Below are 20,164 nucleotides of genomic sequence, written 5' to 3'. Positions count from 1 at the left end.
CTCCTCATCTGTAAGTGGTATCGAAAAGGATGTATATAGGTAAATTTATTGAAGCACTTGCATGATTGGAGAGGTTGAGAAGTATTTTCAACATCGTGGAAGGTATGAAGGATCAAATTCTTTTGTATTAAACACTTTATTGATAGCATTAAGAGAGCCAGGGCGATTTCACTTCCAAATGCATAGGTGTGAAGAGCGGGTGCATTGAGGGTCATTACGGAAGTGAGGACCTATCATGTCATGATGGAGGAAGCAGGAGTCGATATAGAATACATGTGGGTTCCAGTATTTGAATGGGAATTTAAGAGCTTTGTGAGAGGACTAACATTACATTGTAATTTCTTAAAATTGGGGTGGGGTGACAAAAATTCGATTATTCGGGTTGATTTGTGGAATGTATGAGTTACGACATACAGCCGAAGACTGCATGAACTGACCAGTTTGGGAATTGTCATACAATCAGCTTAACAGCTCATGTACTTTACAACAGTTATAATATATACAGAATGGAAAAGATAATTTAAAGGTGTGTGTTATATGGCGATCAGTTTAGCTTTAGGAAAGGTGAGGACAGCAGAAAGACAATTCCAATGCTGAAACTGATAATTCAAGCAAGACTAAAGAAAAAAAAAAATCACTACATGCTCATAGGATTTGTTGATGTTGAGAAAGCGTTCAACAATGAAAGAATGCCATAAGATGTTCGAAATTCTGAGAAAGTGGGGGGGGGGGGGGAGGGAGGAGGCGCGCAAGATATAGGCTGAGATGGGTAATATACAACATGAATAAGAGCGAAGAGGGAATAGGGAATAAAAAGTGCTCAGATTAAAAAGTGTGTAAGAGATGGATGTAGTCTTCACCCCTATTGATCAGTCTGTATATCGAGGGACCAGTGATGGAGATGAATGAATCATTCAGAGGTGGGATTAAAAGCGTCAGGTGAAGTTAAATCAATGACGCGATTCACTGACGGTAATGCTAACCTGAGTGAAGGTGTGGAAGAATTACATGAGCCACTGAATGGAATGAACAGCCCAAGGAGCACAGAATATGGATTGAGAGTAAATCGAGGAAAGATGAAAGTAATGAGAAGAGCAAGAAAGTTAACATCAGGATTGATGGTCAGGAGGTAGATTATGTTATCGAATTCAAATACCTAGACATAGAAGTAACTGATAATGGACGCTGCATGGAGGACATCAAAAGCAAACTAGCTCAGAAAAAAGAACCTTTAAAAATGCATGCGCCATGAAGCAGTTCGAAACCCATTCTTCTGACTGGAAGAGCCCTCCTGCGGATAGTAACAGAAAGTTACATCACTGCAACTGTATCACTTCTATCACCGCCGTCTTGAATAAATTTGGCAACAGTGGAGAGTGGGGCAATACGAAGGTAACCCTACTACCAGTGTCAGTGTTTACAGGCGGTACAAGGAGTGTTAAGACGGGAAGACATTTCTGCTTAGCAAGAGTGACAGGTTACGAATTGCAGACTGAGTAATAGGTATGAATATTTAATTAGGAGGAAGAATATGAGGAAGACATAGGGTCCAAACTCTATTCCCACATTCAACGAAATTGGGAGGGCTCCCCATATTAACAATGACTAGCCCTACCTAGCTAGCCTAATTTTCGCAGAATTTCCATCCACCATAAATTGTATCGTCTTATCTATTTATGGAAAAACTTTCACTTCAACATGGAATCTAGATAAACTTTGTATTGGCAAGATAATGAAGTTTTGTGGATGACCTACATAATATCAAGAATAATGCATGAAATATGTGTGATTTACTTAACAGTGACCGACATTTTTATTTTGTATTATGCTGTTTTTAATTACTAGATTGCACATAAGCAGATTTTCACAACGATCTCTAGAACTTACAAGGAGACGGCACGAGCGTGGGATCGGGGATTTGTCCGAAATTGTGTGTGGTGAAAGAGGACCCCTAACACCTCACGTGGTTAAAATATTATAAATTTCTTAGGTGCCTTATGAGTTTAAAATGTTAGTCTATTGCCGAGCAGCCGTCTGTTCTAGATGTTTAGGGCTCGGACTCTTACGCCAGAGGCCTCTGGTTCTATTCCTTCTATGGCACTTTTTCTTCCGTTTCATTTTCGTTTGTTATTCCACCAATGATTCAGAAAGTTTCCCAAACCTCCATTATCTTTAACAAATTAGTTACATTATTGAATAAAAACTATTTTCTTTTTTCCAACAACATAATTCATGGCGGTGGGTTTTCCATTTTTCATCGTAAAGTATATAAGAAGAATCATTGGGTTTCTAATCAGAATAACAAATTGGATTGGGAAACATTCAATTTTTGTACATATAATAATTATAAACAAGAACCGCAGTGGTAATCATCGTAAAAACAAACAAAGCAATAATTTTTGCGACATCTTGTGCAACATATAAAAGCTGATTTTGTTTACAATCACAGGGCGTTTGCAATAAATCTGTACAAAAATATGCCCCATTAACATTTACGAAAATGTTTTGAGTTTCCGATAATTTTGAGGCAAACCAGGCATATAGAATCATGTCTCGGAATATTGGTGACGATAACTGATGGTAAATTATAGATTGAATTTTTATACAGTCTTCCCGGGAATTAATTTCACCATTCTCCTGTAACAATGATCTGCAATTTTGCAAGCAACAGAAGGAAAAAAGTGCCAGAGGAGGAATCGAACCCGAGACCTCTAGCGTAAGGGTCCGACGGCTAACCAGGTAGGCCAGACGGCGGCTCGGGAATGGACTGTTTATACTCTTAAGGCACCTAAGAAACATTGGATCGGCTTTTGTCGGGATTTTCCGAGTAGTGCGTCCTAATATTTTAACCACGTGAGGTGTTAGGGGTCCTCTTTCACCACACAAAATTTCGGACAAATCCCGGATCCCACGGTCGTGCCGTCTCCTTGTTAGTTGACTGGACTATCTGCCCCTATCATATGTTTTCTATGCTTACGAGCAAAAAATAAGCGTCTATACTTTCAGAAAGGTACTCTCGCGAGTGGCTAAAGCACTGAGCTCAGTATACAAATATTTCCCCACAGGAACCAATGAGGTCCACTCAGAACCGCAGATCCTTTGATACCATCATCGCTCAGTGCATATATTGACAGCGAGTAGTGTTTTAGATTATGGAGCTGTGACTTAGTACATTGGTAGCTAGAAAGTTTGTCAGGCAAGTATGAGATGTTGCTGCACACGGTCTACTTCAACCCTTTAAGAATAATTATGTTATTTTAGTTAATTAGCGTGATATGGTATATGTAACAGTAAACTACGCGTTATAGTAACAGTGTATTAAGAGCAATAATAAATATTCTTTTTATTACGCCAGATACATTTTTCTTGCGGCGAAATAGAGTATTTTTAGAAGCGTTTCACGTTTTACATTAACGGATAGGTAAATAAATTAAGACAGACACAAAGGTGCCTTCTCATATATTAGAGGCGAAATGCTTCTGGAAAGGAAGTTCTGTAATTCAGTGGGAAGAAAGGTTTCAATTTATAAAGAGAATAATTATTTATCTACTACGGAAGGGACCACGTCATTGAACTCTCTATAGGAAAGACTTGAAAAAAATGCTGTGTAGCCACGACTCGCTGTCTGCATTCTGAAACACTTATTCACGAAATATGTGGCATGTATGGAGAACAATACGAAGATAAGGACGGTAAGACTGGGAAGCGACGATATGAACACCTAAACTGATAAGAGTTGATAAAACAGTTATTGCTACCAGTAGTTATTTTAAAATGTGCCTTATTCGTCTATAATTTGTTACTGTCTTCAAATTTCTTCTTCCGAAGTTTTTTCACAACACATGTACTGTAGGAAACAAGGAAAATAACGCTGACCAGTGATTACCGTGAAGAGCTGTCTTTATTAAGACTAAAATAAACTATTGGTACTTTTACCGCACAGAACTTTTAGGGTAAGAAATTATTTCCACGCTGTGCCAGCCATGGCACTCCAGGGGCGGTCCTTCCACATCCGCCCGTAATCTGTACTGGCTAGAGGCCGGAGCGCACAGCACTGAAATACTGCAGGCCACGAACTGTCAGTGTCACATTTTCATGAGATGGAGCTTTTTAATACGAGCACGATCCCCCACATGCTCCATGTTTAATTGTTGAAACGATTGGATGAACTCTCATCTAGAGCAAACCGTCTGCAGTACAACCCAGACGAGGCTAACACCTTTTTCGCTCGGCTCTATGTCCAGGTCGTATCACCAGTGGACGCCGAGTGTGAAGTACTTTAGCATTATCTTAAACACTCTTCCTATCCGCAACTCAGGGTAGTGATAGTTAACACTTCACTACTTGCGAGAGCCCCCTTGAAAAATGAGTGATGCAGGACAATAAAACTTTGTGGAACGATTGGTTAGGATATGCGCAAGAGAAGTAAGGAATAAGCCATTGAAGGTGGCATTTTAATTTCCACAGGAGAGGAAAACATTTGTTAATTGTGTACCATGTTTACGTTCCAGGTTACAAACGTTGCTCAATGTGACGACCATATGCACCACGACAGCCTGGAGCCGCACTGGAGGTACCATTTCACAGCTGTTCGCAGCAGTTTTCCGGAAGTGGACCTTTGAATTTTCAGCCGTCCAGCATTTTGAGCCATGACACCAGCAACTCCAACAATTTTTGGCTCAATTAGTCGTCGGCTTCATCCAGCAGCATTTCGCAAATCACCAGTTAATTCCAACTTAAGAATTGTGTGTGGTGTCACCGCCAGACACCACACTTGCTAGGTGGTAGCCTTCAAATCGGCCGCGGTCCGTTAGTATACGTCGGACCGGCGTGTCGCCACTATCAGTGATTGCAGACCGAGCGCCGCCACATGGCAGGTCTAGAGAGACTTCCTAGCACTCGCCCCAGTTGTACAGCCGACTTTGCTAGCGATGGTTCGCTAACAAATTACGCTCTCATTCGCCGAGACGATATTTAGCATAGCCTTTAGCTACGTCATTTGCTACGACCTAGCAAGGCGCCATTACCAGTTACTATTGATGCTGTAAAACATGTACCGTCAAGAGCGATGTTCACCAATTATGGATTAAAGTTAAGTATTCCAACAGATACGTACTATTTTTGCTAGTCTCATATTCCTGACCTGTTCCAGATTATGTTCTTCAGAAACAGTCAGAAAACAGGGTCTTTCCGTATCCCTTTAATGCGTCGATACTCTGAAAGAGCAGCAGTTCCATTGGTGTTTCGATGAAACAGCATTAAGATTAAAGGTCTACTCACCATATGCAGACTCATTTTGACTACCTGCAACTGAAAGATACTGGTTTGTATGTTTCAATGCTACGTCGCCTTACCAGTACCTAACGGTTCGTCGTCACTAATAATGCAGATCCTGCAGCGCCGCTGTCCGCACATTATTCCTATAAAGCTGGGTACCCATACTGTAAACAGAACCCACATCTCAATCTACGATCCACGAAATGCTGTGGACCAATATGTCCAAATGCCCAAAGCAGACCTCTTACGATTAGCTGCAACTAACGCCGGACTACCCATCGGAGCAAGCGTCCCATACCTACGGGAGCACTTACACAATGTCGCAAGCTTTGTTTACTACAGCAGATGACTCAACATTCTCATGTAGGCGTAGGAGTCACCAGCACATCAGCACTCGTTGGCCCTACTTGCTGCACATCGCATATGCCGACAAAAGAAAAAAATAAAACTAAGATAACCAAAATAAGTCATTCGTTACGTGAAATGAAGTACGATCGGAAGATTATTAGAACAACCGAAAGATATAACCCCCACACACTGGGATGAAATAACTCTATAATTATCTCTTGGCTCGCTGGCCATACACAGCTGTCAATTTTACTCCTGATGACAAACGCGTAGAGAACTGTCGAAAATTCAACGATTTTGTATGAAATCAATCGGCCTGAAAAGGGGGGGGGGCCACGCACACGCACACACTCTTTAACTACGATGTACGTCCGTCGGAGTGCGGTAGGAATTGTTTGTGGTTCCACATTAGTACGTGGCTGTTCCTCGAACTTCCTCCAGCAATCCAGCTACAGTGAATGAGCCGTTTCCTACATACGCTTTCTGGCTCCATAAGGCGAAACGACGGGGCTTCCTCATACACTGAAGGGAAACGAAACGCAGGGATGTTCTCAGGAATGGGAGGAACGTATCCCACAATGTCTACTCAAATAGGCCTCACTTTGGAGTTTTTCCACAATTCTTTACTTCAACTGTCCGCCTTTTTTCTTTTACAGAAAATTTTCTAGTTTAGCTCAAGAGCATCTCTATAGTACATAGACAGGCCACATTACTGTGACCACCTCCTACATTCAATGTCAACGTGCAATAACTCACGGACAGCAGGTGACAGCACTAGCAGTGGAAGGCATATGAAGTGCGTCAGGGGGAAAGGGAGAATAGTGCAGTCGTCGTAATGTTTAAACTGAGCGATTTATGTGACGTCCGAAAGGGCTTAATCATTTGCTTTCGGAACAAAGGTGGAAGCAACTGCTAAACGGTTGAGTTGTAAACTGTTCGTGTGCTACCGTGGCTGAAGTGCACGGCGCATGGCATAATGCCACTATCCAAAACTGGCGTCGAGGCAACTCAGGTGCACCGCAGACCATAGATGACAGGAGTAAGCGACGCCTGCGGAGATGTGTACGGGCGAATAGACTTTCAACTGTTGAGCACCTGACCACCCAGATGAAAGGGCTAACAACAGTCTTCAACGACCGTTCAGCGAATGATGCTGCGTGTGGGCCTCTGCAGCAGGCTCCTAGATCGTGCACCCATGCCAACTGCTTTTCATCGTTCACGAAGGCTAGAATTTGGACGTCAGTACCGCATTTGGACATCCACTGAGTTGCGGCAGGTGGCCTTTTCAGATTAACCACATTTTACGCTCCAGCGGACAAGTGGCAGTTAGCATGGACTGCGTGAAATATCTGAAAGCAAACATCACGGTACAATCGTTGGAAAGACCCACGCCGGACGGCATTTGCTGGGTGATCTCGTTATTCTGGAAGCCACACTGGATCACCTTAAGAATGATGTACTCTTGGGGATCATGCCCTTCATACATGAAGTTTGCTGTTCTTCGGCTCGATGCCTTCTACCAGCACGACAATGTAACGTGTCGCACAGCTCGCAGTGTATCTGCATTCTTCTAAGAGCACTACGCTCAGTTTACCTTACTCCCCTGGCCATCAAATCGTCCGGATCTGAACTCATCCGAGAAGCTATTGGACCATCTCGATCGCGCTGTTCGCGTCGTGGAACCTGAACTAAGAAATCTAGCGCAGCTGGCCAAGGCACTAGTCAACATGGCTCGACCTCTGTCGGTACCTATCAGAACCTCGCTGACACCATGTGTCGCAGCGGTCTGCGTGCAGAAGGTGGATATTCATGCTGTTTACGTGTGGTCACAATGTGACCAGACACTGTACGTCCTAAGTATTATGAACAGTCTTTCCTATGTCAGTTATTTGAAGGGAGGGGGGTAATTCTTAACACTTTGTCGCTTATAGCTATGATTGGAGATTATTCTATGTTCCTAAGGTTAGGGAAGTATCTTCCTTCGAATGTATCAATATTGGACGAAAGAAAAATCGCTCGCTCACCTTTGCACCAGCCAGTCATCCTGATGTCTTCCTGTACTGTTTGCCGAACCATTGTAAATTCATAGACGTTAAGTTTCCTTCCTGGCAGAGAACACCTGAAACAGGAAAGTCACCTAATACTAGTGACTCCTTGCGTTCATTTACATATTAAGTAACTAAATATTGATCAGGAATTATCAGACAGAGTTACTTCGGTGTATATACAGCACAGAACATCAATATACTGCGAAACATTTAGCAATTACTCAATTTCATGAGATTTTTGTTACTGTTTCTTTCGTTCTTTTCTCACGAACATTAGGCATGGAGGGAAATTGTCAGATATGGATACGAGAAATGACAAAATGATTCGTCATAGAAGCTATAGTTAATGTTAGAATTTGTAACGATATAGTTAAATACAACATTGTTTCGCTTGAACACGAAAATAATGAATTCAGCTTAAAAATTCATCTTGAGCTGACTTCGAGAAAGATTTTAACAAAAACAGAGGAAAAAATTGAACGTCGTGAAGCACCAGCAATAGCCCCAGCCTCTCATTTTTCAGTTAACATTGATTGTTTAGTGAAATACTTTTGGTTGATGTTAGTGTAAAATTAGCACAAATTATGCTAGTGAAACAATATGAGAGAAGCATGCAATTTATCTTCTTTAAATATATACACAGCTGATGAGTTCTACAGAAAAGATTACATAATTAACATATGGGTGCAACCGAATGAATTCTCTATAGAGAAATCAGTTTTTTTATTTTCACCACTCACGCTGATGTTTAGAGAAGAGAATGACTTTGAAGTAGGAAAACGCTTATGTAACAAATATGGAGTGAATATACCGGCTCAGAAGGAGGTGTCTCCCAGAGAAAAAATCATTTTCGAGGTAAAATAGTCATCATGGAAACTTAAATCAAGCATTATTATAAACTTGAATACCGTATACCTTGTGATTACGATATAGAGGTTTAAGAGGACTGCAAAAGACCAATAAGCATTTGAATAATACAGAGCGTAAAAAAAAAAAAAATCAGGTTTCAAAATTTACAAGACCGTTAAAGCTCTGGCACTCCGCTGAATCAATGGATTATGGCATTGGTAAACGGCCGAAACAAATTTTGGAGCTGTTATAAGATGCAATAGGTCAGGCAGTATCAAGAATGTTAATGCTGAAATAGAACACCTTATAGCCATCGCAAAAAAGTCATTTAAGAAAGAAGAACGTGACAAGCACAGACAGTGAATAGATCCATAAAAACGCCCTACTGAACTGAAAGTTCAAAACCAAACTGGAGGAAAGACTAACGTACCAAAGAAAAGTGGGAATCTTTACTGTGAATATATATATTAATGTATCTAAATATTGATACTGGATGGTTTTGTCTTACCTCTGTTTTAATATAAACTAGCCCTTTGCTAATATATAGCTTTGCACTTAATCTAGTCCTGTAAGGCCTGTCACTAGATTATGTGACTAGATACATTGATCGCTCCGTAGGACCATAGTGTCGACAACTTCAGTGACGCGCGAAATTAAAAATTTATGCTGGAAACGAACGGATATGCTAACATTCTTCCCACAGATTCTACGTGACGTGGTCCACGAAGAGGTAGAGAAAGTGGAACATTTAACCTTTCATCATGCACGTAATAGTTCAAAATCGTACCACAAGCATTCAAACACATACAGGCTGCGGCAGCTAATTATGTCAGTCGAAATTAAATTTTTCAAAACTAGTAAATATATAGATGTGTGGGTGTCGCTAAGTAATAAACTGTGGCGAATTTATTTATTTGCGCAAGTAATTGTTGACGTCTATTACTGCCAAATTATGACCGATTCTTTTAATGTAACTATATACTTTTTCTGTGGCGTTGGAAAGAGCCTTGGAAGAGGACATGACATTCATGGAACTTCATGAAATAAGAAGAGAGATTATCTCAAACCATTGTCCCGCCGTAATGCGTGGATGTCGTCCGAACTTCTGCCTTACTGATCGAAATGTGCCCGAACATTTTTATTAGTTTTACGATTCGCATTTTACTCATGTCGTTGAAACCCCTCTGTTGTAGCGATCAGACAATCACTTTTGAAACTATTCATGCTTTTACGATGAACACGACAGTCGAAAATAGGATGTAGTTTTTGATTAGGACAATTTTTACCAAATCTTAGGTCAGCGCTGTAGTATGCTGAAACGTATCTTCATTGTGCCAAGTCATCACAATCTGTCTTGTTTCTGAAGCATATTTCCAGTGCTGGTCACCTTGTTTTGCTCTCAAATATCTGCCCCATAGATGCTAATAACCCAAGCTCTCAACTATTGTCTTTTAGACATTATAGATGTTATCCCTAGGTTAGTTGTTTTACCCTAAATGATTTGGTTTTTGATATACGTTCTTGATTATTTGATAAGTTTACTCCTAAACACTTACATCCTTCGCAGACTTTAATCCCTTATCACGTTCAAGTTGTATAGAATAGTCAATATGTAAAGGGTTTACCTATATACAGCTTTTCTGACGTTGCGACGGCATGACTTCTGCCTTAACAACTGATGTTTATGTGATTGCGAGTTAATGTTTTTAGTGCATTTATAGCTTGATTTAATAAATCACTGTGTTTTGATGTTTTAAGATGCTTAAAATTAATGTGGCATGCTCGGAACGTGCTATATTTGAGCTAATCTGAGCCCAAAGTTCTGCAGTTTGTGCGCTTGCGATTAAGCGTGAAGTATTTTGTCTTTAAATTTTGATGCAATTTTATACTTTTCTTGAATTTGGTATCTGCGGTATTGACGAGATGGTTGTTACAATTAGGTTGTCCATAAAGCGTTAACTCACTTATTACTTGGTTGATTTGAGGTATAAAGAGACCAAATTACAGGGTCATCAGTCCCTTTTTCCTGACGCAAAGAAGGCTCAGGGTAAAAACATCCGAAGTATGCTTAGGTAAGTAAAAAGGAGAAAAGTAATGCGGAACCACACCTAAAAACAAATGGAACGAACAAAAAACGGGGAGAACGTAAACCACAAGCAAAAGTAGAAGAAGGTATTAAAACCATAGAGCAGTTGGCTATCACGAGAGAGGGCCAAACACACGACCTTAAATGGTATGATAGAAACCCCCCCCCCCTCACGAATAAAACGTAAAACTAAATCTGCTGTTAACCCATTGTCGTTTAACACCAAAGGTAGGGTGCTGGGAAGGTTAGAAGTTCGCCGCAGAGCGGCTAAAATTGGGCAATCCAGCAAGATGTGGACGAGTGTCATAGGGGAGCCACAGCGACACCGAGGAGGTAACCACGTGTTAGTCCCTGCGAGAGGTTCGCATGGAAGACTTCCACACATTCGTAGTCTTCTTAATGACACGCAGTTTGTTGTGCGTACTGAGACTATGCCATTACGTCTCCTAAAGCCGAAAAACATAGCGGCGTAATAATGAACGTAGGTCAGTGACGGGGATTCCGATCTCCAGAAGCGGTTTCCGTGTAGTCTGTTCGGCCAGCCTTTCGACTGGTGCATTTCATGGGATTCCGACGTGACCCATGGCCGAGACCAACACCACTGAACGACTCGACCGTTCAAGGGCATAGATGGACTCCTGGAAGAACGCTATCAAGTGATGGTCGATAGCTTTTAAGCTGCTCTGGGAGTCAGTACAGAGACGAAACGAATCGCCAGAGCATGAACAGATGTACTCTAGTGCACGAAGTATGGCCACCAGTTCTGCAGTGAATACACTGCAGCCATCGGGCAAAGAATGCTGTTCAATATGTCCTCCATGAACATATGCGAAGCCAACGTGACTACCAGCCATCGAGCCGTCGGTGTAAACCACTTTCGAGCCCCGGAACACGTCAAGAATACAGAGAAAGTGACAGCAGAGAGTGGCGGGGTTAACCAAGTCCTCAGGGCCATGTGAAAGGTACAGGCGAAGCTTCGGCCTGGGTTTACGCCATGGAGATGTATGTGAATGGACCTCGACTAGAGGTGGTGAAAGGAAGGACTCCAGTTCGGAGGGAAGGGATCGCACGCGAATTGGAATCGTCAGCCCTGACCCCGATGCGGGAGATGAACTGCCGCGAGTGGGAAAAGGAGTAACTCGGATGCTCAGGAGAACTTCGAATGTGTGCAACGCAACTGGCGGGCAGTTGTGCACGCCTAACCTTCAATGGAGGGACTCTGGCCTCCACCAGTACGCTGGTCACCAGACTCGTCCTAAAAGGTCCCGTCGCTAGTCTAACGCCAGTGGTGCACAGGGTCGAGTAAACGTAGCGCTAAGGGCGCCGCTGAACCATAAACCCGACTCCCATAGTCAAGGCTGAATTGAACAAGGGCTCTAAAGCGGCAGCAGCGTTGAGGTATCTGCATCCCAGTTGGTGTTGCTCAGGCAGCGGAGGGCATTGAGGTGGTGCCAGCACTTGCGCTTAAGCTGACGAAGATGAGGAAGCCAAGTCAGTCAAGCGTCGAAAACCAGTCCTAAGAATCAATATGTCTCCACTACAGCGAGTAGATTGTCATGAAGGTAAAGTTCTGGTTCCGGATGAACGGTGCGATAGCGACAGAAGTGCATGAAAGACGATTTCGTGGCTGAAAACTGGAAGCTGTAGGGTAGAGCCCATGACCGCCTTGTGGATAGCTCCCTGTACGCGCCGCTCAGCAACACCATAACTGGAGCAGCAGTACTAAATACAGAAGTCTTCTGCATACAGAGAAGGTGAGACAGATCGCCCTACAGCTGCTATTAGACTTAACGGCCACTTAAAAGACATACACTCAATACAGAGCCCTGCAGGACCCCATTCTTCTGGATATTCGGGGGGGGGGGGGGGGGGGGTAGGGGGGGGGGACAGAGGCACGAACTGACACGGAAAGCACGGAGCAATAGGAAACTTTGGATAAAAATCAGAAGCGGGCTCCAGAGACCCCACTCATACAATGTGGCAAGGGTATGATATCGCCAGCTCGTGTCATGATTTTCGTAAATCATGAAAGACAGCAACGAGGTGTTTGCGTCTGGAAAAGGCTGTTCAGATGGCAGACTCGAGGGACACAAGAATATCAGTGTAAGAGCGACCAAGGCGGAAACCACCCTGGCACAGAGCCAGTAGGCCACATTACTCTAGGATCCAACCGAACTGCCAACACACCATACGTTCCAGAAACTTACAAAGAACATTGGTGAGGCTGATGGGCCGATAGCTATCCACATCAAGCGTGTTTTTACCGGGTTCGAGCACTGGTATGATGGTGCTTTCCCGCTATTGCGATGGAAATGCGTCATCACACCAGATCCAGTTGAGGATGAGAAGTCGCTTTTAGTCTGACGAGAGATGTTTAATCAACTGACTGTGGATCCCATGTGGCCCAGGAGCTGTCAGGGCAACGTGCAAGGGCGCTGAGAAGCTCCCACTCTAAATGGGGCGTTGTAGGGTTCACTGTGGCGTGTAGTGAAGAAGAGTACTTTTCCATCCGCTCTTTGAAGGTGCGAAATGCTGGGGGATAATTCTCTGACGCTAAGGCTCGAGCATAGTGCTCAGCTATCGCTTTTGCGTCGGTATATAACACAAAATTTATGTTAACGCTAGGGACACATGTTGGGCACTGGTACCCAAAATCACGTCTGCTCTTCGTCCAAACTTAGAAGGTGACGTATGGCACCCAATGGTGGACATGTACCTCTCCAAACACCCCTGTTTCCATCTTTTCTATAAGCACGCGAACGCGGGCATAGAGCCGTTTAGAAGCTATTAGGTGCTCCAGAGAACGGTCCTGCGTATGTCGCTGTAGAGCCCGCCTACTCTCTTTAATGGCCTCAGCAAGTTCCAGTGACCACCGAGGTACTATCTTTCGCCAGGGGTACCCTAAGGAACTAGGGTTTTCAGCCGCAGAAAGGATCGTTCTAGTTACCCGCTGAACCACCACATCGATGGCACCACATGGGGAAGATTCAACTGTGACAGCAGAGGTGAAATCTTCCCATTCTGCCTTGTTTAAAGCCCATCTGGGTAGGCGTCCGTGGGCATGACGCTGGGGGAATGACAGGAAAATGGGGAAATGGCCACTACCACCCAGTCATCGTGGGATCTCCAGTGGACAGACCGAAGAAGTCCTGAGCTGCAAAGAGATAAATCAACGACCGAGTAAGTACCATGAACGACACTGATGTGAAGGGCCCAGTATTTAGGAGGCTGCAGTCGAGCTAAGACAGTAAATTTTCGACATCTCTACCTGAGCCAATAAGCATCATGCCACCCCTCAAGGGGTTATGGGCGTTAAAATCTCCCAAAAGTAAGAAAGGTTTAGGGAGTAGTTGAATCAGTGCACCCAATACGTTCTGATGTGCTGCACCATCTAGAGGAAGATATACGTTGCAGACAGCTATTTCGTGTGTCATTTTTATCCTGACAGCCATAGCTTCAAGAGGAGTGGGAAGGGATACAGTTTCACTGCATACTGAGTTCAGGACATGTACACAAAATCACCTGACACTATTATAGTCATTACAGTTCTTGTCATACCCCTATAGCTGCAAAGAGCAGGGGTCCACATTGCCAGGAACCAGATTTCCTGGAGGGCAATGCAGAAAGCAAGTGTAAGCTTAACAGTTGCCATAGCTTAGTGCGGGTTGCCTACATCAGGGGCAGGTATGCACTCAGGGGAATCCTATTGCTCTCCTTTGACAGGTACTTAACCTATTGTTCTGCTTTTCCCTGTCACCCCCATTTCCTTTTGATTCACAAGCACTTAATAGGCCACTCTCTCACACTTATCAATGTGATCGCCTCCTTAAATTGACACACACACACACACACACACACACACACACACACACACACACACACACACACACACACACACACACACACACACACGAGTTTTGTGGATGGGCGACATTCTAGGGGTTGCTAGCACCAAAACAGTGATCACATACTTTAGTGCAATATGGGGAATCAGTCGAAAGGGAACGCTATTTTACGATATGTAGTGCACGTTGAAGAGCTTAATTGTTGATGCAGTATGTTAATCTGTACAAAATAGAGTCATAATGCTGTAGTCATTCAGAACACATCCATTGTGCATGGACGTAAGAGCATCTACAAACGATTCATACAAGATGGAGACAAGGTATGTACGGAAAGTTCTGAGAAAGCAAGTGTTCAAAGACAAGTTGAAGCAGACCATCCATATCTGGCGGGTATGCCGTCACTCATCGGCCACTGTGGCATTATGACATCTCCAGACCTGTAGTTGTAGGATACTGAAAATTCCGGCCATTTTTTCTCTCTTCTGTATGAGAGTGCTTAAAATTCTGTTTGCGTAATTGTTCTGGTTTCCTCCCGTCTGTGCTTAGAGACAGTGCTATCTTTCCAAACAAGAATAATGCTTTTATGATTAACGGTGTTTTCGCGAGCGTACACAGGCGTTTAGCGGTGAGAACGTTTGCATATGTTGAAAGCATGAAGGGTAACAATTTATGGACGCGCTGCTACGTTATTCTGCGCTATTTTCGTAAACAGGTTATTTATTAGCAATGTTTTTTTAAACTATATTCCATCTACCCCATTCATGTTAAGAATACTGATTTAATTTACATAAATTTTTTATATCAATATGGTGTTACCAGTACAGTAGTTAATGGGAGTGAGTGACATTGAGCAGAACAGCAGGTTATGTGCAGAACACTACATTAATTGGCATAATGTTTATGTAAAACGCAGTACAAGAGTTTAAAGGGTTGGGTCACAAAGGAAAATCAGCCAGAAATGGCGTTGTAAAGAATGTGAAATTCGAAACATGTACCAGAAAATGGTGGGAGGACATAACTGATTACTTAATTTGGTATCAAAGGCAGTACAACAGTTTAAGGAAATAGGGGCGTCATGGAAAACCAGTTAACGGAACTCTAGGTTAAGTGCTGACAAGGGCCCAAACAGTAGGTAAAGACACCCAGAGTACAGTGACGAACATTAGGTTATGCAGCATGTTTGCCCTGTGTAATTGCTTCTTGCAAGATCTACATGTTTCCAAACAGCAGAGAATGATGAGCAAGAGCAATCCAACCCCCCCCCCCCCCCCAAAAAAAAAAAACAGTTTTTTTATAAATAAACTTGAATTTCCTGTTATAAGATCCTTCTCCACCAATTTCCTTATATTCCATACAATGCCTTGAATCTAAATTGTCTATTTAAACAATATTCCACACAATGTCAACTGTTTAAACAATATTCCATACACTACAATCTAATACCCTCCAAATGATCGATCAACAGAGTCTTTCCCACTAATTCCTAGGAAGAGGTGGCAGTCAGATGACTTAGGTTAGTGGAGGTGCCTTTTTTTGCCCTGCCATTTTCTTATGTTAGTAGAGGGTGCAATTTCTTGATGGAATTTGAACTTCCCACCAGGGGGGCGTGGCACTTTCCCTCCATAGAGGTCAACTAATTGATCAATTTAATTAATTAGGAAATCAAACTGATAAGAGTGAAAGAGGGCCTATTCCAGGAACTCAGACCTGAAAGTGCACCTGTAGCAGTGAGGGGGAGGGGGCAGTGGGGCTGTAGGTTAAGTGCCTGTCAATCAAAAGGAAATAGGGGTGACATGGTAAGGCACTTAGGAAAACAATAGGTTAAGGATCTGTCAATCAAAGGGGAACAATAGGTTTTCCGAGTGCATACTTGCACTTGATGTAGGCAACCTGCTCTAACAAAATGCGCCAGCTTTCTCCTAGTACCACTACTCATCGCAATACAGCAGTCCAGAAGTATGTGACACCTGATGTCTAACCACAGGTCATGCAGTTCCCCCTGTAAGTTACTGGTCAGTGCATGCATTGCTGGTGTCCAATAGTATATTTGATGTCTACCATAGAGTTCACATTAGGCAAATTTTGTGACCATAACATCAATGTCCTGCTTCTGAAACCACTAATAAGAGTATCACCCTTTGACACCAGAATTATCCTGACAGAAGATACCATTGCTGTTGTGGAATACATTAACCATGGAGGAGAAGGGGGGGGGGAGGGGAAAAAAAGCAGGCTGTCCACAATAATATTCACAAAGTCCAAAGCTATCCTATTGCTTTACATTACACCACAGGTTCTATGGCATCCCAGCTGCATGTCCCTGGCACCGTAGTACTGCCCCCACTGGCCTGTGTCAATGATGCAGTATATGTTTGGAGCAGCCACTCGCCTGGATGAAGTGTAGCTGAACACAACAGTCTAGCTGGTGTAACAAGAACTGGTTAATCCGACTGGTCGACAGGCATCCTTCGTTACACTTTCCAGTCTCTATGGTGTCGTACCCACAGCATTCATAATTGACAAATGCTGCTGAGTAAACATGGGAAAACATAAGGGATGGCTGCTGCAGAGCCTGATGTCAATGATATGCACTGAACAGAGTGTTTTGAAACACTAGTGCCTGCTCCAGCAATTTACTCTGCATCATGTCTGCACAGATGAGGCATGGTCATCGAACACAATGCCATCTACTAGTGGTTTCATTATCAGTCACTATCCATTAATGTTCATGGGGGCAGCATGCGAACAGCCGACCAGATGGTTGGTTGGTTGGTTGGTTGGTGATGAAAGGACCAAACATCAAGGTCATCAGTCCTTCGTTTCAAAAGTGGTCCAATCAGACGGAGTATTATCTCAGAAGAGCCATAATGATAAGAGGTAAAAGGCTAAAAAGTCGTAAAAATGCAGTAGTATTAATGGTGAAAACAAGGAGGGAAGTCAGCAAGTGAGCAACCCCAAGGCTATGCTAGAGGCAGGAAATATCCCACCTCTGATGCAGTACAGGCAAGACCACATACTATTTGAAAGCGTTCAACTGCTAGAGTATGAAAGTGTGTATTGTAAAAGAAGACTAACCAAATCTAAAAAGCGATAAAAACAGTAAAAGGGAGAGAAAACAGGATCTTGGCCAGGGAGGGGAGTCAGGAATCTTGTAACACAGATTACAAGTGTTAGACACCCCCAAGCCTCACCGCCCTGCCCCTACTCCAAAGGGAGATTAAAAACCTTAGAACTGAAAATAAAAACCACTATCATGAAGAAAACTGAGAACACCAGTTCAACCATCTGGGAATCGTCTGATAATATTAATGGTGAAGTGCGGGGAGGTCTGTACTTAGTACACAGAACCAAAAGAAAGGGGCATTCCACCAAAATGTGGACTACTGACTGGAAGACTCCACAACCACAAAATGGGGGTGGCTCATTACGCAAAAGAAAACCGTGGGTCAGCCTTGTCTGGCTGATGTGGAGACCATACAGGATGGTCAAGTCCTTTCAGGAGAGGCAGAAGGAAGAATGCCAGGGGAAAGGTGTCACCTTAATCGAATGAAGTTTATTAGACAGGGAGGTAGCCTCCCAAGAGTTGGCCCTTGATGGTGCGAAGTGGGATTTGATATGAAGCTGTAAATCCGCTGCAGGAGGGGTTACAGAGAAGGGGTTAAGTGACTGCTCCCCCAGCCAAACAATCAGCAAGCTCATTACCTGGGATACCCACATGGCCAGGGACCCAAAGGAAGTCAACAGAACAAGAAGCATGGTGAAGATTAGCGAGATGGTCATGGATGGCAGAGACCAAGGGATGGCGGGAAAAACACCAGTCAATAGCCTGAAGGCCACTCATTGAGTCCATACACAACAAAATTCAGTTGAGTTGGGACTGTTCAATAAAGGTAAGGGCCTGGGAAATTGCCATCTGTTCCATAGTAATCACGCCAAATTCAGCTGGCAGGAGAGGATTTTCCATGTCAACGGAGGATGTGGAGGCATATCCCACATGATTAGCAGATTTAGAGCCATCGGTGTAAAAATACAACAATATCCCGAAGCTCCCTTGCAATTCGGCGGAAAAAACAACGGAACACCATTGAGGGAATGGAATGTTCCGGACCTCGGCGGAGATCCATCCGAATACGGGGCCGAGGAACTAGCCAAGGTGTGGGTGTTGGGAAGGGAACATTGGAGACAGGACAAACAAGGGAGCTGAAAATCATGGTGGAGAGATGCAAGGCAGAGCCCAACTGGTAAACCTGCCCGAGGGCGGAAATCAGGTGGGTGACGTCCTTTGTCTAGGAACAGGATAGAATAGGAAGGATGAGTGGGAAAGGAACGGAAATCGATTGCAAAGGAAACCAGAAGCTGTGACCGCCGAACAGAAAGGGGGGGATATCCCAGCTTCAACCAGGAGACTATCAACAGCGCTAGTAGGGAGTGCACCAGTGGCCAAATAGATACCATGATGGTGGACCGTATCCAGGAGGCGCAGTGTGGAAGGAGCAGCTGAACCATAAACTTGACAACTATAGTCCAAATGAGACAGAACTGAAGCCCAATAAAGGCGGAGAAGAGTGGAACGATCCGCACCAGAAGACTTGTGGGCAAGGAAGTTAAGAACATTGAGTTTACGGAAACATCCTGTTTTCAGAAGTCTGATATGAGGCAGCCAAGTGAGCTTGTAGTTGGAAAGAAGACCCAGGAAACGAAACTGTGGGACCACAGGTAATCGTTGTGCATCGAGGTAGATGCTCTGTATTGGGGTGGACCATAGTACAGTGACAGAAGTGGACCACCTGCTATTTTGAGGAAGAGAATTGAAACTTGTGTGAGGGGGTCCATGCAGAAGCACGCCATATAGCAGGCTGGCGCTACCGCTCTGCAGAAGCCATCGAAGAGGAACTAATCGAAATACGGGAATCATCCACATACAGAGCAGGGATGACCAAAGGACCGACGGAGGCCCCAAGTCGATCTACAGCAATGAGGAAAAGTACACTCAACACGGAACCCTGTGGGATGTCATTCTCCTGGGTGCATGGAGAACTAATAAACAGTACCATCCCGAACCCTGAACGACTGATGGAACAGGAACTGACGGATAAAAATCGGGAGTGCGCCCCAAAGACCTCCACTCATGAAGTGTAAGCAAGATGTGATGTACAGCGCCAAGCCGTGTCATTAGGCCTTACCAAGGTCGAAAATACTTCAACCAAATGGCGGCGCTGGGAAAAGGCCTGACGAACTGCAGATTCCAAGCGAAGTAAATGATAGGAGACCGTCCCTCTAGGAAGCCACACTGGTAAGGGGACAGCAGATACCGAGATTCCAGGACCCAATTGAGCCGACGGGCTACCATCCGTTCAAGTAAAACAGCCGACCAGCTTCATCGTCCTGATATTCTTGTTCCAAGGCGCCGGACCACGAAAATCTGCTCTGTGTAAGTCGCTTATGTTAGTGGATTTCTCCATCTTGGCCCGTATCGTTGGTAAAATCATTTCTATTTGTGTCTGCTCCACTTTTACACCTTCCTTACCGTGTCAGGAGCCAAAAACGCCACCAGCCGGCATTCTATCTTTCGGTGGGCAGTGGGCTTTGTATTTTGGCTTGTCAGTGTGTAAACAAGCTCTTACAGATGTGTGTAGCAGTACGTGGGGTGTTAACCGACTTTGAACATGGGGAGATAATAGGTGCAAGAAGCAGTGGCCATATTATTTCCG

At 43.8% G+C, this 20,164-nt stretch overlaps 1 long non-coding RNA gene across 2 annotated transcripts in view; it reads right to left on the bottom strand.

The window, feature by feature from the left end:
* Positions 1–20,164, bottom strand: part of LOC126469577 (uncharacterized) — a 305,340-nt gene that overhangs the window by 2,104 nt on the left and 283,072 nt on the right. For both annotated transcript variants that reach the window (XR_007586022.1, XR_007586023.1), the window contains exon 4: positions 7,650–7,744. This is a non-coding gene — a long non-coding RNA (uncharacterized LOC126469577). The remainder of the gene's footprint in view (positions 1–7,649; positions 7,745–20,164) is intronic.

This window comes from Schistocerca serialis, chromosome 3, assembly GCF_023864345.2.
Source record: "Schistocerca serialis cubense isolate TAMUIC-IGC-003099 chromosome 3, iqSchSeri2.2, whole genome shotgun sequence".
In the NCBI taxonomy this organism is placed as follows: Eukaryota; Metazoa; Arthropoda; class Insecta; order Orthoptera; family Acrididae; genus Schistocerca; species Schistocerca serialis.
This window is presented reverse-complemented; position numbering and strand designations above follow the sequence as displayed.